Source organism: Dendrobium catenatum, unplaced genomic scaffold (genome assembly GCF_001605985.2).
Source record: "Dendrobium catenatum unplaced genomic scaffold, ASM160598v2 fragScaff_scaffold_1651, whole genome shotgun sequence".
Taxonomy (NCBI): Eukaryota; Viridiplantae; Streptophyta; class Magnoliopsida; order Asparagales; family Orchidaceae; genus Dendrobium; species Dendrobium catenatum.
This window is the reverse complement of record NW_021320113.1, coordinates 13997-23394: the sequence shown is the minus strand read 5'-3', so window position 1 is coordinate 23394 and position 9398 is coordinate 13997. Positions and strand designations below refer to the sequence as shown.

The 9398-nt window shown below is 38.1% G+C and overlaps 1 protein-coding gene across 1 annotated transcript in view; it reads right to left on the bottom strand.

Moving 5' to 3' along the window:
* The window catches only part of LOC110109898 (tetratricopeptide repeat protein 1), a 43090-nt gene that overhangs the window by 32826 nt on the left and 866 nt on the right, over positions 1-9398 (bottom strand). The gene's annotated exons all lie outside the window — the stretch shown is intronic.

The window sequence follows — 9398 nt, the reverse complement described above, 5'->3', positions numbered from 1 at the left end:
TGAGTAGTTATCAAATTTTATGCTGCAAAGACCAAAAGGGACTGAAGTTTCAATCACAACATCAAAATAAAATGAATCCTATGCAGTGCATGTACATAAATATCATTACTTGTTTACTTTTAGAAAGTAAACGAAAAATAAAAGTTAAATGTGAAAAATGAAATCTTAAGAAGAATAGCATAAAAATAAATAAATTAGAAATCAACTAAGCAAATCTTCAAACATGATGAGAAAACCGTCACCGAAATTACTATAGATTCATGAAAGTTTTACAAAATTGTTGCGAAATCTCCAAAAAGTAATTTCGTTTTGAGAAAGGGAGTTCGTGATATAGAAGGGAGATTTAGGCTTAGTTTGAGATAATTTTATTACTGTTTTTTTACTGTAAATATTTATTGAATTAAAAATTTTTGTATTAAAAAATTGCTTTAGCTCAAATGAAATCTTTAGGCTTAGTTTGGGATGGCTTTCTTTATTGTTACTTAAACCAATTTTTAAGTAAAAAAATTTAAAAATTTTATATTAAAAACTATTTTAAAAAACATTCAGAAAGCCGTCCCAAATAAAACTTTAATGTATGTATGTTATAATTTTTTGATTGTTTTGCTTTTCAAATAACAATTAAAATTTTATTTGACTACTTTATTTTTCTCATTATTTTTAATAATTTCTATGATGAAAATTTATTTCTACAATCATAATATAAAATTTAACAATTAAGAACATATCCTTTGAGAGAGAATAGGCGGAACGGTTCACCCAACGACCACTCATATAAACTAAAAATAAAAAATAAAACTGAAAATTAAAAATCATTTCATGAATGATGATTTTTCTATTAGAACACCAAAACAACAACCTGTAAAGAAACTAGTATAGTCTGTTGTATTGCCTTTGTATTGCATTATCTGTAACTACCGAAATACTCTATATATACATGTGTTCTGCTTAGAATAGGGAAATAATGAAATCATTTACTTCTCAATATTTCTCTGTCTTCATCCCGCTCTCAGCTTCACGTTCTTGCCATGCTTAGATTTCAACATGGTATCAGAAGTCTAGGAGACGATCCAGGAAGATCAATGGAATCCTCCACGCTGTCTCCGACCAACTCCCAGACGGAATCCTCCATTCCCGTCACTCCAACTCTCTCATCTTCTCTCAAATTCGTTCTTGCCAATCTCAAGAACATCGTTCAAACACCTCTTTCACCAGATAACTACTCTCTTTGGCGTTCCCAAATTCTTAAAATTTGTCGAGCAAATGGATTTGACTCATTTCTTGATGCTCAGTCGGTCATTCCCGACCAGGTAATCATTCAAACATCTGGTTCGTCCATACCTAATCCCGCTTACAAGCAATGGCTCTTAACCGACCAAAATCTTGCTGCCGCCATTTGCTCCACTATTTCGGCATCCATTCTTCCTTATGTTCTTGATCTTGATTCCACCGCTGCCATCTGGAATGCCCTGCAAATCCGCTTCCAATCAACAAACCGATCGAAGGTTATTCAACTCAAAAATGAGTTACACCATATTTCGCTCAAAAACTTGACAATGCTGCAGTATCTCAATGAAATCAAGAAACTCGTAGATCAGATCGCTGCCGCAGGATCTCAGCTTGATTCAGAGGATATTATTCTTCACATCTTGAATGGCTTCAACAATACACCCCTTTCAAGACTGCGATTCAGACAATGACACAACCGTTAATTCTCGATCAGCTATATTCTCTCCTCATCAGTGAGGAAATCCACATAGCTTCGGACACGGCACGATTTGATTCGACAAATCAATCTAACACCGCCCAGGATACTCCATGGCACGATCGCTTGGGACACCCCCATCATCGGACTCTCAGAACCATTGCTAGTAGTAATTCGACATTACAAATTTACTCGAAAATAAATGAATGTCAGGCATGTATAATGAGCAAAAATCATAAATTGAGTTTTGATGCATCTGTAAGCAAAACTAGCTCACCGTTATCTCTTATTCACTCCGACGTGTGGGGTCCAGCTCCCATGTCGTCTCACACAGGTTTTCTTTATCTTTCAATGGCAGAAGAATTCAGGGCACTCCAAAAGCAAGGCACCTGGGATCTAGTACCTCCACCTCCGAACGCATCAATACTAGGATGTAAATGGACATATCGCACAAAACTACATTCAAATGGGTCCATTGCGAAATACAAAGCTCGTCTTGTTGCTCAGGGCAATAATCAGGAATACGGGCTTGATTATACCGAAACTTTTAGTCCTGTTGCAAAACTCCCCACTATCCGAATAATGCTCGCCGTTGCTCTTCACAATGACTGGCCTGTTCACCAGCTAGACGTGGCCAACGCATTTCTACACGGCTCCCTATCGGAGACAGTATACATGAAGCAACCAAAAGGCTTCGAAGACACAAATAATCTTAATCATGTATGTCTTCTACGTAAAGCAATTTATGGGCTCAAACAAGCGCCACGGCAATGGTATAACACGTTCACTTCTAATTTCTCTTGGTTTTACCCATAGTAAATCCGACTCATCCTTACTTGTGTTTAATAAGAATAAAATTCAACTATTTTTACTCATCTACGTCGATGACATCTTACTAACGGGTAATGATCAAAATGAAATTACTAAGATTATCTCTCAGCTGCACCGCAATTTTACAATGAAAGAGCTCGGTCACGTCAATTCATTTCTGGGAATTAAAATTCAAACAGAGCACAACAAGTATTTCCTATCACAGAAACTCTATGCGGAATCCATCCTGCAAATGGCGAATCTATCTAAGTGCAATTCTCTGTCCAATCCCACTTGCACTAAGCAGCCTAAGGACATTCCAACAGATCCAATTCTTACTGATCCTACCACATACCGCAAAATCACGGGATCCTTGCAGTACCTAACTTTGACTCGTCCAGATATTACCTACAGTGTCAATCTCCTCTCGCAACACATGCATCAACCACTGCCGCAACATGCGTTTCTTCTCAAAAGACTTCTCCGTTATATCAAAGGTACGCTTGACTATGGCATTCCTATTCTCAAATCTAATTTATCTCTTTCCTCCTTTTCGGATGCAGATTGGGCAGGCGATCCGATCTCAAGGAAATCAACATCTGGCTATTGTTCGTATCTCGGTCAAACTCTCATCTCGTGGACGGCTAAGAAGCAAACCACAGTGGCAAGATCATCAACGGAGTCGGAGTACCGTTCTCTAGCAGCACTAATTGCGGACGTTATTTGGCTTAGGAGATTGCTCACAGATTTCGGAATTCCTCAAAATACACCAACCACTATCTATTGCGACAATACATCAGCTATAGCCTTGGCAAACAATCCGGTGTTTCATGCTCGAACCAAACACATAGAGATTGATCACCGGTTCGTTCGTGACCACATTCTTCAAGGCAACATTCGGCTGCTACCCATTAGTACTACCGATCAGATAGCGGATATCTTCACCAAACCTCTCTCAACTCCTCGCTTCCATTACTTACGGCTCAAACTGAATGTTAGTCAAGCCCCTTCAGTTTGCGGGGGGATATTAGAACACCAAAACAACAACCTTTAAAGAAACTAGTATAGCCTGTTGTATTGCCTTTGTATTGCATTATCTGTAACTACCGAAATACTCTATATATACATGTGTTCTGCTTAGAATAGGGAAATAATGAAATCATTTACTTCTCAATATTTCTCTGTCTTCATCCCGCTCTCAGCTTCACGTTTTTGCCGTGCTTAGATTTCAACATTTTCCACGTGTCATTCAACTTCCACGTGGCACTCTCCAAATCCCCATGAGCAGGCATTTTGATTTGATTTTAAATCTTAAATTTTTATATAATCCAATTAAAATATTCTCCCCAAATCATTGTCATACCGCATGCACCGTAACTTATTCATACAGAATTAAAAAAGTCACAACCTTCCACCCTTCTCGATAACGTACGTATTCCTCGCGGCATCAAAGGCCGCGTGTAGTACCCGTTGTGCTGTTCTCCTCCACCATGTCGTCTTGTCTTCTTCCTCTGGCTGATTGCTTTGCGAACGACAAATTAGTTTAAGTAAATTTTACAGCCTCGGTGCTAATTATTGAAGTTGAAAAGGTAAATGATGTGTACATTACTGAAATTTCCAAACTTTTTCTGTTTATAAATAGAGCTTTCAATAGTGAATATTCTGATTTCTTGTAAGATCAGAGCAACATGAAATCCGTTTTGATTTTCTTCCTGTTTGCTCTCCCTTCCTTTTCCTCTTTGTTACAAGTTCAGGGCTTTGATTTCTTCTATTTTGTTCTTCAGGTAAAGGCAGCAGCTCAGCTTTAGCTTACTGCAATCTCTGCTCTTTTATTCATTCAAAACTATCACTATATTAAGATTCATTTGAGACGATTTTCTTTCTGCTTTTTAAAAAGCTGCTTTACACAGAACTAATTGTCTATAAAGTGATTATTTATTTAAAAATAAAAGCTTGTTAAGTTCACTCCAACAATCTGATAATTGTTTTTATAATGTTCGTTTATATTGCTTTATTTTTGTAATTTGAACGATTTTTTTAATTCTTGTAAGATGAATAAATAAGCTTGGATGCTAACTTGTTTATTTATTTATGTTCAAGAATATATTGGCTTGTTATTTAACAAGCTGGTCATCAAGAATTTTATAAGATGCTCATCAATTTTCGTATGCCTTATATTAAATAAATAATCAGATATGTATATCAAAATAATTTCTTACTATTATTTAATATTTACAAAACAACTTAAAATATATTTAGTGAATTATATCAATTTTAATTTAAATCTATCGAATAATTAGGCTATGTTTTAAGTTATTTGCGTCAAATATATAATATATTAGGCTTTATTATCACTTGAACTTGATAGAAAAAAAACTAATAAGCATGTTAGATTTTATAATCTGAATGATGCAAACACACAGCTTCTAAAATTTCATTTTAAAAAAGCCATACTATGTTTAGAAAAATTTTCTTATTGTTTTATAAAATATTATTTTAGTACCAAAATTTCTAATTAAAAAAATTTGCATAGTTGAAAGCTGTTTAAGAAAACAATAACAAAGTTGTCCCAAATAAAGCATTGCTTAGGGCATCTCCAACAAAATAAATCTCATTTTTCACTCCAAAATGCAATGAAATCAAAAAATGCCGTGTTTCATCTCCAATCGAACGTCATTTTTCCGCTTAACCGTCGCTTTTCTTTTGCGCCTTTCTTCCGAACCTGTTCAGTAGAGAGAAAAAAATGGTGCAGATGAACAGTGCAACGCCAATATTGACGTCGCACTATTCATCCGCGATCAAATGGAATCAAAAATGGCGATCGGTTGGAGCAAAGCAAGAACGGCAAACAAGTGTTTGCGTTCCATTGGAGTTGCCCTTAGAAAATATTAGAGATGACATTTTTTTATTACATAAATGAGAATTTAACTTTTAATTAGACATAATAGGAAAAGAAAAAAAGATTCATATAATCAATCCCACCTGTAGTAAAATAAAGGCCTGATATTGTTGTTGTCATGGTTGTCTATTTCTGCTTTGAGTTATTCATACTTCAGTGACCCTTTTAATTTTATAATTTTTATAGGATTAGGCTGCCTTAGTATGAGTTTATAATGATTTTTTTACTTAATTACTTTTTTAAAATTAATTACTTAATAACAAGTAATGACTAAATATTATATATTTATTAATATTTATTGCAGTGGCCATAGATGCCTAAAATACATATGAAGCTATATACATGGCCACATAGTGTATATTACAAATAACTATTTATGCTATACTAATATCCCCCCTCAAACTGAGGGATCTTGAAGAACCTTCAGTTTGGACCGAAGCTCATGAAACCGAGGTGTGGAGAGCGATTTCGTTAGTATATCTGCAATTTGATCCTTTGTGCTAATAGGCAAAATCCGAATTGTTCCTTGCTGAATATGATCACGAAGAAAGCGATGATCAATTTCTATATGTTTCGTCCTTGCGTGGAATACGGGATTATTTGCCAATGCAATAGCTGATGTATTATCACAGTAAATATCTGTTGGCGTGTCTTGGGGAATACCAAAATCTGTAAGTATGCGACGAATCCAGATGACGTCTGCTGCAAGGGCTGCCAACGAGCGGTATTCGGACTCCGTAGATGAGCGAGCAACTATCGTTTGCTTCTTTACAGTCCATGAAATTAATGTGGCTCCTAGATAGGAGCAATAGCCAGACGTGGATTTCCTAGAAATTGGATCTCCTGCCCAATCTGCATCAGAATAGGCAGACAACCGCAAGTTAGATTTATGAATTGGAATCCCATAATGAAGCGTACCTTGAATGTAACGTAGCAGTCTTTTGAGAAGAAAAACGTGGTTCGGTTGAGGTTGATGCATGTGCTGAGATAGAAGATTGACGCTGAAAGAGATATCGGGTCTTGTTATTGTCAAATATTGAAGGGAGCCAGTGATACGATGATACATTACCGGGTCGTCCAGCACAGGATCGGGAAGAAAAACCTGTGGTAGTTTGGTACACGTAGGATTTGAAAGAGGTTTACATGCTTCGAGTTTAGCCGTCTGCAATATTGACTGAGCATACAATTTCTGTCCGAGGAAATAGCTGTCCGTAGTTCGGGTAATTGAGATGCCCAGAAACGAACTTACCGGACCCAAGATTTTCATGCGGAACTGTTGTTGTAGCTGATTGATAGTATTATTGAGAGCAGTTGGATCGTTCCCCGTTAGAAGAATATCGTCGACGTAGATTAACAAGTACAGCTTGATATTACCTTTAGTTAATATTAGCAAAGAAGGATTCGATGTACTATGGGAGAAACCGAGAGAGACAAGAAATGAGGTGAGTGTATTGTACCATTGGCGAGGTGCTTGCTTAAGGCCGTAGATGGCTTTGTGAAGAAGACAAACATGATCAGGATGAGTAGCGTCTTCAAATCCTGGTGGTTGCGACATGTATACCGTTTCAGAGAGTAAGCCATGAAGAAATGCATTCGCTACATCTAGTTGTTGGACCGGCAAATCATTGTGCAATGTGATAGTTAGAAGAATGCGAATTGTGGGTAGTTTGGCCACAGGACTGAAAGTTTCAGTATAGTCCATGCCATATTCCTGATGATTCCCGAGAGCGACCAGACGCGCCTTATGCTTTGCGATCGAGCCATCCGAATGTAGTTTGAGACGGTATGTCCATTTGCATCCGAGAACCGAGGAATTTAGTGGTGGAGAGACGAGGCTCCATGTGCCTTGTGTTTGTAGTGCAAAGAATTCATCCGCCATTGCTCGACGCCATTCAATAGATTTGTTTGCTTCAAAGAACGTAGATGGAGCGATCGGAGCCTCTGGTACACAAGTAGAGTGAAATAGATTCAGTTTTTGCGTGGGTTTTAGTGAACCTGTTTTACCTCTAGTAACCATCGGATGAGAATAATGCATAGGATTGCGAACTGGTGGTATGGATGGTATTGCAGTGTTGGACGGAGGAGGTCTCGTAGGTGCAAGTGACGAAGACTGGATGGTGATATCTGTAGACGCTGCAGCATTGGTAGCTGGCTTGACCGAGGTTTGGATTACCGAAACCGGAGCCAGGAAGAGAGGAGAGATCGAATCATTTGCTTTTACTGAAGCAGTATCGTGATGAGCGAAAGGAAAGACCGATTCATCGAAAGTAACATGCCGAGAAAAGGAAATTTTGTTAGTATCAATACATAAACATTTGTAGCCCTTGTATACCTCTGAGTAGCCTAAGAAAACGCATAATTTAGCTTTCGGAAGAAGCTTGTGACGGTGAGGAGGGGGAGTTAAGGGAAAACACGCACAGCCAAATATTTTAAGCATTTTGTAATCAGGTTTAGCCTTGTACAACAATTCATGAGGTGAAATACTATTCGTGGTAAAACTCGGCAATCTATTAATAAGATGAACCGCAGTTAACATGGCATCGGGCCAAAATGTTAGTGGCATAGAAGCTTTGTGAAGCAACGTGCGAGCCATTTCAACAATAGTCCTGTGCTTACGTTCGGACACACCATTTTGCTCTGGTGTGTATGGACATGAAATGCGCTGCCTTATGCCATTTTCTTGAAGAAAATGAGTGAACCGAGAGTTAGTAAACTCACCACCTCCATCCGACTGAAAAGCTTTAATTTTAGAAGAGAAAGCATTTTCAATAAAAGCTTTAAAATGCAGAAAAACAGAAAACACTTCAGATTTAGATCATAAAGGAAAAAGCCAAGTGTAGCGAGAAAAATTATTAACAAAGACTACGTAATACAAGTAACCCGTATGCGATGAAACAGGAGCTGGACCCCATACATCAGAATGAATCAATGCTAGTGGAGTTTGTTCCCTGTTCTTAGAAAGTTCAAAGGGAAGCTTATGTCCCTTGTTCATGTTACAAGAATGACAAACAAATTTATGCTTATTAATTCGCAAATCAGGATTACTAGAAGCGATACAATCAATAGTTTGTTTATTGGGATGACCAAGACGGTCATGCCATATAAAATCGCTGTTCTTGGTAGCAAGAAGAGCACTTGGAGAAGAGTCCGACGCCGGTACAGAGATAGGATAAAGACCGTTCTTGCAAGGTCCTTTAAGCAAGATGCGATGAGTCGTCAAGTCCTTCAAAACAAACCTGTTAGGATCAAAAATGATAGAGATATTGTTATCTCTTGTTAGCTTAGAAATGGATAGCAAATTGTAATGTAAATCAGGTGTGTGAAGAAGCTGAGAGAGAGAAAGCATACGAGAGGGAGTCGGTAGTATGCCTTTGCCTGTATTGGCGATACTAACAGAGCTCCCGTCACCAATGGTAATTCCATCAGTCCCTTGATAGGAATTGGAGACAGAGAGATTCTCAAGCGATTTCGTCATGTGCGACGTTGCGCCGGAATCAAGATACCATTTGCTATATGATGGATTTGCATCGGCCACCAATGCCTTCGGTGGTTGCTTCGGTGGAGTCGGGACATACTGGGCATTAAGTCGATGCCAGCAGTCTGATGCAGTATGACCCCTTTTCAAGCATATCTGACATGTAACTGGAGGCTGTGAAGAAGTGGTTCTTGATCCTGGAATTCTGTTCTTGCCGCGACGCCCACGGCCACGAAACGAATAGAGTGCAGTATCCTGCATTGCTGGCGTTGTAAATCTAGCAGCATCCGATGCAATGTGAATCTCCTCACTAATAAGAAGAGAGTACAGCTGATCTAGCGTGAATGATTGAGCCAGTGTCCGAATAGTAGTTTTGAAAGATTGATAGGCCGGAGGGAGCCCGTTTAAGATATGATGAATAACGTCTTCGGGTTCAATTTTTGAACCGGCGGCAGCAATTTGATCGACGATATTTTTGATCTCATGAAGATACTGCGTCATTGTAGAAT